Raw genomic sequence first — 12,599 nt, forward strand, 5'->3', positions numbered from 1 at the left:
AGAAGATAATGCCTCCCCACAGTTCTTTGCAGTGGCAACATTTAAAGTGACGCTCCATTTGGCCGTCCATGAAAACAAACGATATGCATCTTACACAGGTTTAACATTTATTTTCATACAGTCAAAAAGTAATGGAATTGTAATGGAATATTGATATTGAACCGTTTCATTGATGTTTCAGTTTGAAGCAGTGTTGATTGTTACGTGTGACAGCAGCAGGAAGAAAGGAGCTCCAGTTTCTCTCATTCACACCACGAGTGAAGCAGCCTCTCACAGAAGGAGCTGTTTATATAGCCTGCATGCCAAATCTAGCTAGATCACACAAGGTTTTAATTGAGTTGCTCTTTTTGTAGTCCTTCTTTGTTGTAGTTTCACTATGGCAGACCTATATGTCAGTGACATCCTCCGTCGCATCATAATTACGTAGTTTGTATAAAGTGGAGTCGGATTCATTCAAGCGCCATCCTTGTGTATTCTATTAATCTGTTTATATTCTCTCTTCCTTCTCTTTCTAGAGCCGTGTCTCTCTCCCCCTCAGGGCTGAAAGTTGTGGGGCTGTAAGGTCCATCTCTTCCCACAACTGCTCCCAATCGCCCCTGTGACTTCTTGCTGTCAATCACTTTAACATCAGACCCACACTGAGCAGATCAAGCCTGCTCGCACACACACACACATAAACACAAAAAACAGAGTTTGAAATTGGGAGATGAAGGGGTTCCTGTGAGCACCTGCTGGGCCTCACTAGGAAATCTGGGGAGATACAGATATACCTAGACACAAATACACACTGCAGGGCGCTAGTTGTAAAGGTACCACTTTAATTTTGGTCGTATTTACTCAGCCTCCCCCCAAGTTGCCTCCAACCATGCTGTCTCACAGTGTCAGTATGAGCCGCACTGCCCTTTAACCGAAGAAAGCCATGGGCAGCTAACAACCACGATTCAAAACACACGTACAGAAATGACAAAGAGACACACACAAGCATGCATGTACAATGTGTCAAGGAAAGTCTGAGGTCATACAGTTTGTCCCACACACAGGCACACTAACATATGAACACACACCTAAAGTCACATACTTTCTATAAGCAATGGAATCTTACAGAAAAATAAAGACTCAAACCTCGAGGTATGAACGCAAAACCTCTCAGTTAATTTCATCTGTTTCTGTCCAAAACCACATTCTCTCTCTCTCTCTCTCTCAAATACATACATAAACACACACACACAGATAGATGTAACACATGCAGACACAACACATGCACACAAACATACACACAGAGTCCATTAGGCTCATGTGTTGGACCCAAACCACGGCCCAGAGTGCTCTTTCATGGCCCCATCATTACATCAATAAGTCTTCACATTAATCTCAGCCCAGCAGAGCACACGGGCTATTACCAGACCATGCCCTGCACCACAGAGGCTCGCTCCGAAGCAGACATGGGCAAAATAGTATTCTAGATACTTGATAACCGCACGAGGCATGCTCAGTTTGTCTCGTTTTGCGAAGGATGTGTCCAGTTTTGAGGCTGGTTAAACAACAGAGGATAAATTACATATACTTCAAATAGTTCAAATGCATGAAACCATATCTAGATATATTTGACCACGTGTGCTCTGAGTTTCACTAAAAAAGGACTTTCTTTAAGAGGTTTATCTTCTATGTAGACTGCTGATTTAATACAGAGCCCAAAATTATTTTTGAGGAGCTGGTTTCAATAGCGACTAACAAGAATCTTTTGCCAAAGTTTCTTTAAATCTCTGTAACATAAGATCATTCCCTTTTAATGAAGCTCTTGAGAGTAGTCTGAAGAAAAAATAAAACATCAAAACTTTCAGAAATGAGCTTACGCAATCACTTATTATGAAATCATCCTTTGGTCAGCAGCTGAGAGCTCCTGTGAGAAAAAGGCTGCTTTGGTTAATAATCTCTAGGATGAGCTAAGGCTATGGCTGCCTTCACAAACACAGCATCAATCACACTCAAAACACACAAAAACATTTTTTTATATTTTTGTGCAGTCCTATGAATATCAAGCTCAAGTAGAGAGAAAAAGCAGGAGAGAAAGGGAAAACATGATAGAGAGAAATTGAGTGGAAGTAGAGGAGGAGTGTTTTCCTTCGTCTGTCTGGACAGGAAATGGGGTTCTTTAACCCTTGACCCAGGTCCACTATGCATCTGTGAATAGCTATATGTGTTTATCCTCTTACAAATGCCTTAGAACAGGTTCTTTCAGACACTGGTTTGATGGACAGATGGTCCTTGTTGTAATGGCAGCCATTGCAGGTGCGTATGTGTTGGGTTTCCTGCCCTAAGGTGCACGAGGGTTGGGTGGTGTTTATTATCTACAGTGCCAGCGGGCAGCAGAGTACCGCTGCTCCCAAGAGGTAAGAGGAATGATGGAGTAGGAAAAGAGGGGGAGATTAAGGGAAGGTAGGATGAATGGAGAAAGTGAGAGAGAGAGAGTGGCAAGCTGTAAAACTTTGGTAGGAGGGTCCACTTTTATCCCCCTGGATCTGTTCTTGGATGAAAAGAGATGTGAAGTAGGTTTTTCACTCAACTCTCATTCTCTGCCATGATAGTAGAATAAAAGAATATTGCCTCAGAAACCTCCCCTGTTCCTGTAACGGCAGCCTCACAACCGATGACCTCAGATATTGTTCCGTTGTATTCTTTTATTCTCCTTTCAGCTTTGTGAAGCGGGAGCAGGAAAGAGGGGGTTCGCCGTGAAGGGAACTGAGTGGTGGGGCCAAGGGTCACTGCTGGAGATTCCCCCGAAGTCCGCCGCAAACCGGGTATTAATAAATATTTGGCATTTTGAATTTCTGGACTCTACCACCCTCTTTCCTTAGTCCACCCTCTACAGTCCCTGTATCGAACACAATCAAACACACACTTTGGTCATAAAAAACAGTATGAAAAACTGTCAATTCATACTTAAAGAATGTCAGAACTAAAACTATCTTAAATCAAGACTAAGCCTTGTAATTGCCAGAGCTCAATTCAAAGAAAATATCTGAAACAAGTAGAAATTAAATTCAATCAAAAGTCAAGTATAAAATAACAATTTCAAAAACATGACAACTTTTCTGAAAACTATCACATCAAAAGCCTAATTTAATAATAATTTAAAAGGAAGAAAAAATGGAATAACCCTGAAACACACACATAGATATGTCCCTGCACGCATAAACATTTGGCATAGAGGAAGTATGTCTATACCACCCATCTAATCCCAGGCTGACTGTTGTTTTTGTGTTTACTCTGAAATATTAGACATTCGAGGACACAGCACAGAGGAAGGTAAAGACGGCAGAGCTCTCTACAAAGACTCAACAAACATTATTAAATTCAAATTTTCATAACAGGTTTGTGGAAAATAGTTACCGGTTTCTCTAGTTTCATGCCCTTAGAGTTCCTTATGCACTGTAGGAGCATGTTCACTCAACATGTAAAGCACACAAACGCTTGACAACTATGAGATGCACAAAATCATGTTGGATTTCAAGCACAGCGTATATCTTGCAAAGTCATTTGATTACAGGAAGTGATACAGTGCAATACAAAGCTGAACATGAAACTAAGAAGTAGGCTAACTGAGGAAGTGAGGGCTGAAAGGTATAGGATGAGATGAGTGTGACAGGATTCTATGAAAGAAAAACAACATTTGTTAGAATGTATTTAATGAAGAGAAGAAAACTTAATGTGTTCATGACTTGCTCACTAATCTTTAAATAGGAAGAGATGATGCAATCTCTCTCCCAGAAAATAGAGCTCTGGCTATTTGATTGAGAGAGTTGATGAAGAAATGCAGAGATCTTATAATATGCACTTTCCAGTTCACCAGTCAGAAAAAAGCCTGATCTCTTGTTTGGAGGAGAAGAGTGGGAAAGGAGAAAAAAGCGAACAAACAGGGACAGGGTGCTGAAAGTTGTTAAGTCTATAATAGATATCTGGCTCTCAGAAAGACACCATTCCTGTAGTAACGACGAACTTTGTGGCCAATATTGCTGCAGCCTCCATGAGGGAAACATGTGTTGCTGTGTGTGCATTTGTGCGACCTAGTGCTTTTCTGTTAGTATGTGTATGTGTGTGTGTGTGTGTGTGTGTGTATGTGTGTGTGTATGCTGTGCACTCATTAGTGAAAAGCCTCAGTGCAGACTAGCTCCAGTTACAGTAGTAAACGCTGCCTTTGAACTTTTAATAGAGCCCTGAAACCCAACCAGGCCTTAAAAAACACAGATCTGCAGGAAAAGAAAAAAGAAGATATTAAATGGTCAAGAATAAACCACACAGAATGTATGAACTGAAAAGGTGAGGTCATTTAATCGTGAGCCATAACACTGCTACTGTAATACTCTGCAGTGACGAAATGTATGGATTGGCCATTAACACTAATGAAGGACAACATATATGCGCACACACCCGTCAACCTGGCTAACAGACACATTTTCTAGCTCTCTGAAGTGAGACATGATATTATTGCCATATCAAGTTTCTCCAAATGCTCTCTGTCTCTCGCTCTCTCTCTCTCTCTCGCACTAGTGTACAAGTAATTAATCATTACCATCATTAGGAACACTGTCTAGTCCAGGCACCTGTGTGAGTGCCTGGTCACAGTGATGAAAGCACACAGGCCTTACTGTCTGTGTGCGTTGTGGGTATTCATCTGGGTGGGTGTCTGTGGTTGCAGAATATTTTAGCATGCATTGCAATAAACAGATGTTGAGTCTTTATGAGGTCTTTACAACAGGTTTAGCGGTGCCCAAGTGTTTGTGTGCTTGTGTGTCTGTGTGTGTGTGGCTAAGCATACATAGGCCTGATATGGAAACCTCTAATCAGTGAACCATAAAAGAGACCACCAATTGAAATGAAGAGGAAAGGTGCTGCATTCTTCCTATGTGATAGAATTGTTATTATTTCAATAATGCTGTCATAATGTTGTGAGTTCCCAAAGTTATGAACAAGCTTTTCTAATCTGCATACGCAGGAACAACCTTCACAATCACAGGAACTACATCAATGGCTCGGTTTCATTTAACTGTCCAATTATTATGTGCCAGTGAGCCGGCATGCTCAATACCCTAACCACGGAACTAGCATAAACATGATGCATTAGCTTTATTAATGTAATTACTTACATCTTTGCGTTCCCCGGTCAAAATATCTGCTGATAAAAAGGTCTACTCGGTTCTGGGAGTGGAGAAGGGCCGTGGACAGGACTGATTATTTGACTACAAACTGTTTACAGCGATGGATGTTGTAGAGCCGAGCGACAGCAAGAGAAAATACCTCCGATAATATTCAGACATGCAGAGAACTCAGCAGTGAACGCGCCTCCTTCTTTGTCTCTAAGGACCTATGGGCATCACTCCATAGCAAGTGAAATATTCCACTAACTTCAAACTATTTCACCGAAATCTATCCAAAATATCGAATCTTTTATTTCAGTTATGCCAGACATGCCATACTATCCAAGTTTAGCTTATTATCTAATCACCTACTCCATTTTAGTAAATGATGAAGAATGACACCCTCCCAGTGTGATATGATGTGATTCTCTTTACAAGATATTTGAGAATATCTTCAGTAACACTACTTCATTATTTATTTTTTCAAAGAAAAATGACTGAGCAGTAAGCATGCTGGCATTTTTCCAGCAAATCCATCATCTAACTGAAGTTTGGGTTCTGGTCATAACTGTCTGCGTGTTGAAAGGGTGCTTTTGAGAACATTTGGCACATAGGGACTACAGCTGTTAAGAGCCATGCTCCACAGCACCTTGTCATCCCATTCACAATCCCCTCCTGCACGTCTGAGGGTAAAACAAAAAACTGCTCAGGCGCCACAACGCCCATTTTCGCCCAGCTCCACAACGCGCATCTTAAAACTTTTTAGACAAACTGCGAAATGCCTAATACATCAACAGAAGATAATAAGAATGTGTTCATCATATACATCTAACTAATGACAAAGAATGTGCAGCTAAAGTTGACTATTAGTTCACAGGACCTCCTGCTGATGAATCAATGATCCCCACCTGAACCTATTGTTGAACAGTGCTGGACACTGTTTGCTTTTATAACCAATAAAGAGATGTAAACAATGAATACCTCCAGGTATTGTGTTTTCTCATTCCATCAGCATCTGTTTTTCACAGGGAAGGAGCTTTGTGCAGGGAAATGAAAAAAAATGAAACTTTACATTCTTTTCCTTTCACAATAAAGTCCCAGACAGATGACAGCTGTGGACACACAGAGTGCACGCTGCATGTTTTATCGCCTTCACCCATAAATGAAAAATGCAGAGTGGAAAAAATACAGTCAAAATATGTGATTTATGGCAATGGGCACAGGAGGGAGTCTTGAGATTTCTTGGACAATATGAAAATAAAACTGCAATAAAACTGCACGGACCTTGATTGTGGTCTATAGAGAGAACATGGAGGGCCTCCAACACAGCTAACTTTATTACTTTATCTGAGAGAGCGAGAGAAATTCAGAGACTATTACCATCAAAATGGTTTCCCTAAGTGGCCACAGTCTCCATCTAAAGACCCCCAACAACCAGGGACACAGTAGAGGAAAAAACCTCTTCAATTCAGTTTACCCAGTTGTTATTTACACAACCAACCTTTTCTTTGGTTTACATAAATCTTTACAACATCATTTACATGACAAGGACAGTAAAGTGCGATTAAACGGGTGGTAGTTATATAAACATTGGAGGAGAAAAATAAAATCCTTGTTTATGGAAGTGGTTGGTAACTTTGCAACTGAACAAATAATTTACAGCCATTTTCATTTACCACAACATCACAGTGCCCAACTATTGTGCTCTAAGCATTTACAATAACTGGGGGCAACATCTCTGGAGTCAGAGGAGCGGGAGAAAGAGTTTCACAGAGCATGCCGGGGGAACCGGACACAATAACAACAAATATGGCCTTGTATTTTTAGGTTGGGATTGTAAAGCCTATTTCACAATTTATTACTCCAGGGAAACCAACCAAACATTGTTGTTTAAAGAAACCAGCTTCCAGAATTGGATCAAATCTCTTCTGTTCCCAAATGTCCTTGAAAAATAAAAATAAAAAGGTAAATAATAGGTTTACAGTACACGGAGAGACTGCAGTTTACATGGCTGATTAATACCATTTTGCACAATTGTTTAACTTTATGCAACGTAATATTTCCTTCACTAAATTAAGACATACTGGAAGTTAAGTCTAAATGTAGCTTATTTTGACACAATAATTTCCTTTTGTATTAGGATTATTGCCATTTCCTTGACTATATTCTACTGGTATCACTATTACCTCATTGCTTAGGCCTAATCATTAAAGACTGATTCAACACATTTAAAGTAACTGACGATATTTTATTAATACAAAATACATTTACCCGTTTATGTATTTGTAAGTAACTGATTATCACTATGATGCACAGTAAGACAAATACAAAACATATTTGAGTCTCCTCTTCCAACTACCAGAAGACCATCAATATGTGTTAGTTTGAATCATTCTCAAAAATGGTAGAAACCCTAAACTGTAAGTTATAAAACAAGTAAGTTGAAAAGGATCTTCACTTTTAGATTGTGTAACGTGCACGTAAAGGTCTGTACTGTGCTTCAGATGTGCTGTCACATATGTTACACTTTGGTGCCATCTACTGACCAAACACAGATACTGAGAAACCCACATCATACTTGCAATACATTTCCTCCTACTTTGACTGTTAAAGATGACCAAAAATCTATAAAGATATTTATAGCAACAATATTATGTTTGCTGACGATACACACCTATAAGTAAAATCTTGATATATAACTTTAAATTGCTGCATTTCTATAGCTCTTTACAATTTGCATCCTGTTAAGACATTCACACACACACAGTGATGGAAGGGGCAGGTGGTAACATTTGGGGTTCAGTGTCTTGCACAAGGACACATGTGGATCCAGGAGGAGCTGGGGATTGAACTGCCAACCCAAGATGACCCACTCTATCTCTTAAGCCACAGCCGACCAGTTCCTATCTCATCAAAAACATTTTCGATGTTGTCATTTTAGGAGGCCCACTTTGCTTTCAAGTGTACATCTTCTTTTAATACTAATTGAAAACCTTGTGCAGAGCCAGAGATAGCCATTTTTGGGCAAAAGGGAACTATTTAAAGATATAAAAAAGCATCTGCTAAAATGACTGTAATGTATTTCCACCATACATCCTCTGAATATGGTCATATAGACCATGTTCACAACAAATATTGGGACTGGTCAGAGCAAAGCATGGGTGTAATCAATAACATAACTAATGGCTCTGTTCAAAAGAAGTGCTCCAGTGTGCCATAAACACAACTGATATTTCCTTCGCATTGAAGCCCTCAACGGACATGATTCAAACTTTTTTACAATACCGTTCCCTCTCAAGTTATTTTTGTCGCTATCTCGCAAAACAGGTTTTGTGATTTCAAAATAACGATATAATTAATAAATGACTATTTAGTTAGTTGAAAGCCCGGTGCGTCGCATGCAGACGCTAAAGGCCCCGGCACTGACCAATCGTCGGTATTTGACGAGTTGGGCGTGAGAACGGGTTGGAAGGATGCATGTGTCACAACATCCTGTTTTCAAAATAGGGTGTTAACATGGTTACATACAAAATACATAAATGGAAATAAGATTATATGGATTATACTCACAAGAAGTATAAAATATGTTGTCAACAAGGGTATATACAACATACATGGAAATAAGATTATATTCACAAATAGTATAAACGATTTTACCTGTGCCCTGTGACAATTGTGAGGGACATGTCTTTATTCTTTGAATTTGGTTTGCTGGAATTCAATGAATAATTCCTGACAATGACTGATACATTTGAGTCAAAGCTATCTCTGACCACATACCAAATCAAGCATTTCATTAGTAAAGAAATATTCCAAAGTAAAAGTCTGACATTTCTACTGTGAGATACATTTCTTTACAGATCTGAAGTCATTTCAGAATGAAGTCAGACATGTCCTGAAGTCAAATATATCAATCATTGTCAGGAATTGAGCAACAATGTGTTTAGCAGCTCAAGTATGCAGATATGTAGCTGTACCATCCCCGGCTGAATAAGGGTCTGGAGTCTTTAACCTAACCAAGTAGGTTATATTCCTACACCTAAAGAGATTTCTAGAAGAAAGGGCTGTCTGACAGAATGCCCTGAAGGCAAACTTCTCCCATGTGCCTCTGAACATCACTTACACTGACTGGTGATATGGTCATGTGACAACAACAACAAAAAACGCATCATCACAAGTAAAACTAGAAAATGCATTTCCTGCTGAAAATGCGTTGGAATGCTGAAAGCTGAAATGAATTGTAAACAAATTGCTGAAAATTAAGAAATGGGAGACTACCCGTCTGGAAAATGTTGAAGCCTGAAAGCATTTAAACTGCACTGCTGAAAACCCTTCTAGTTGAAATGTCTCACTATGGTGTCTGTAGCTGAAAGAATCAGGAAGAAGGCTTTGAAATTAAAGAAGTTTAACAGGATTTCAAGATTTTCTCCATAGAGTATTTAGATTAAGTACACTGTAAAATGTAATAGTTGTCCAGACTTACATTTAATTAGTTAACTTTACTTTGTCATCCAAAATATGACTTCTTACTAGATTTTACTAAGTCAGCGTTAATTGCGGGTGGAAAAAAACTATTTACTTTATTGTTTGGAGTTAAGCTAACTTCAAACACTCAAGTAACAAAAAACGTCTGAGGTCTGAGCATGCGCAGAAGCCCACATTCAGTCCATGTGTGCGCTCAAGATGGTGGATCGGCGGACTCGGTAGCTGAGGCAAGAAAGACAAACCACTTGGCTTTTGTGAAGATTCATTTTGTCTTTTGGAGAATATTAAGGTAAGTCATCAAGCAAACAGTAACTGTGTGTAAAATGTTTATGTTTCTGACTGCTGCCAATGTTAGCTAGCGTGAGCTAACGCTTGCTAATCGTTAACTAGCCGACGCTAGCTGACTTAGCTAACACTCACTGCACATTTCGTCTATTAGCTAGACTTATTCAGGCGTGTCTTGGCGGTAGCCTAAAGACTAGCTTTTCCCACCACTGCCCCAGGTTCGCCTGCAAACATATTTTAATTGTTAACTAGCCAACGCCAGCTGACTTAGCTAACAGTCACTGCACATCAGCTTAGCTAAACTTGTTCAGGCATGTTTTAGCGGTAGCCTAAAGACTAACGTTAGCTGTTCCCACCACTGCTCCAGGTTCGCCTGAAAACATATTTTAATTTTTCCATAACGAAAGTGGAAAGTCCGATGTACATTTTAATTGTTTGGTTTTCTTCGAGTTGACACAGCCAACGTATTTTGGTCGCAGGTCGCACGACATTACAACTTGGAAATTCCGAGTTACAAGTGAATGCAGCATGAACCGTGCTTTGAGAGCGACGTTAAACACGGTGTTGTTGAAACGTGCAGTTTGCAGCCGCGTTAGGTAGACAACTAGAAGACTATTTAACAGTACTGTTTGTTTCGTTAGCGGTCTAGTTATATTATTTTACGTCACGTGATGGGTGTATGACGTTAGCGGACATGTTTTTATATATCATGCAAAGCGTGGTTGAAGGAAACGATAATATCACGGGAGTGAACGCAACAGTTAGGGTAGGCTATGCTACGTCTGTGTATTTAATGACTAGTGCCGTTGTAACAGAGTCTTTCCAACACACCCATAGTTTTTCACATGGACGCGAGTAGCCATCGGCTTCATTCAACGTTAATTCGATTCCAGTGAAAGTGCTTAAAAGCTGCAGCTGCGCGCGCACACCGCTCTTTAGCCTCACTGAATGCGCAAATGAACGACCTTTCCTTCCCCCTCTCGAGCTGTCAGCTACATTAAGCTGTCTGTGACTGATAATGAAGGAGAAATCATCTCAATCTCCTTTTTATGGTAACTTAAAACAAAAAAATCCCACAATTATATCGAGGAGGCTTGTATACGTTATGACCCAGTCATTTATTTTGTCTGTCAGGGATATTGGTGGTCTTAGCTAGCTTCTTTGACCTGTGTCAAAAAGATTAGTTTAACAAAATCAAATGTTTATTCCTGTGATGCCGGTAAAGCATGCATTTATCAAGGGATTTGTCTCTAAATAACAACATATAAGTACAACTTCCTTTTAACTTAAATATTCTTTGTCCTTTTCAGAAGAAGTGCTCACGGTAACTGCCTGAGGGCTCTTAAAGAGCTGCTTCGTCAACGCTGGATGCCGGTTCACTAAAGGTGAGATGCCAGTAGCCTATAATTTGGAGGATATTTAGGCTTAAGGAGTTATAATCAGCGGTAGAGCAGTTTTTGACAAAGCGTTAATGCTACAATTTTATTAGAATTAATAGACTAGCTCGCTGTAACAAAAGTTAAATCAAAATCAATTTTCAATCAATACTTTGTCCTGTCACTCAGCCTGGTGACTAAATAGCAGTATGCTATTGATTCAATTTGGCAATTGCAGTGATGTCAACAGTTGTGACGGTGTTTTTGTTTGCAGAATGGTTTTCAAAAATGTCCACATTGGTCCAAGCCGATTTAGTCACTGTATGTTTTTTTTCTGTGTGTTCTAGGTGTTTGCAGAGTTTAACTGGAGCCACCACAAACCTGCAGAATGACTTTTTTGATGCTGTGGACCACTACAAAACACCGCACTTTGTCACAATCTTCAAGTCCAAGAACGGAAGTGTTGGAGAGACATCTGCTGAGTTTGTGCAGCAAATTGATTCACGGGTGAGTCCGTACTGTCAAACAAACATTCTGGTGACACTTGTTTCATTGTCACATTGACAAACATATTTGTACGGTCAGATTTGAAAAATAACTTTTTTTGTTAATTATCCACTTCTAGAAACCAGATGTGACAGCAATGTGCACCCTTGTACTCAGAGGCCTCCCTGTTCTACTTGGTGATGACCCCAGTCACTTCTACCACACCTGCTTTGTAAGTTCTCATAGTTACATCTTATCCAGACATTTGTGTGAAATTGTCATAATTAGCATATGAATTATTGAGTTATGGCCAGAACGTGTTTTGTGAGGTCACGGTGACCTGTGATCTTTCACCACCAAATTTCGACCTTGAGTCCAAGTGGACCTTTGTTCCAAATTTGAAGAAATTCCCTCAAGGTGATCCTGAGATAAACATAATGCCTCAAGACGTATCACAGCAAGGCTGAGTCCCAACCACAGCGGCCGGAAGTTGATTTGGATGGAGGCCTTCGCTGCATGTCAGCGCCTCTCTCATCCCTGCCTTTTCTGTCTCTCTACTGTTACTGTCTACTGTTAATGCAGAAATGCCCCCCAAAAATGTGTTAACATTTTTTTTTAATGCATATGGATAAAGGTGTATTTTCCTGGCTTCACATGAGCTAGACTGGTAGCATCACCCATAAGGTGAAGCAGCCATATATTGAACTAACTCCGTTCGCAGTCCATGCCACCGGGTTGCACTGCTCAGCTCAACGGTGCTAAGCCTGCTTGCCATCTCCGGTTGTGTATAATGCACAAGAGGTAGATCATATCTCTCCCTCGAATACATTAG

The 12,599-nt window shown here is 40.0% G+C and overlaps 1 long non-coding RNA gene across 1 annotated transcript; it reads left to right on the top strand.

Annotated features, from left to right (window-relative positions):
* The first annotated feature begins 9,743 nt into the window (after nt 1–9,743).
* Nucleotides 9,744–11,824, top strand: LOC142942492 (uncharacterized). The gene is made up of 3 exons (XR_012951607.1): nt 9,744–9,909; nt 11,216–11,290; nt 11,629–11,824. It is a non-coding gene; the product is annotated as an uncharacterized LOC142942492 (long non-coding RNA).
* The last annotated feature ends 775 nt before the right edge of the window (nt 11,825–12,599 follow it).

Source organism: Anarhichas minor, unplaced genomic scaffold, assembly GCF_050575085.1.
Source record: "Anarhichas minor isolate MPS153535 unplaced genomic scaffold, ASM5057508v1 ptg000136l, whole genome shotgun sequence".
Lineage (NCBI taxonomy): Eukaryota > Metazoa > Chordata > Actinopteri > Perciformes > Anarhichadidae > Anarhichas > Anarhichas minor.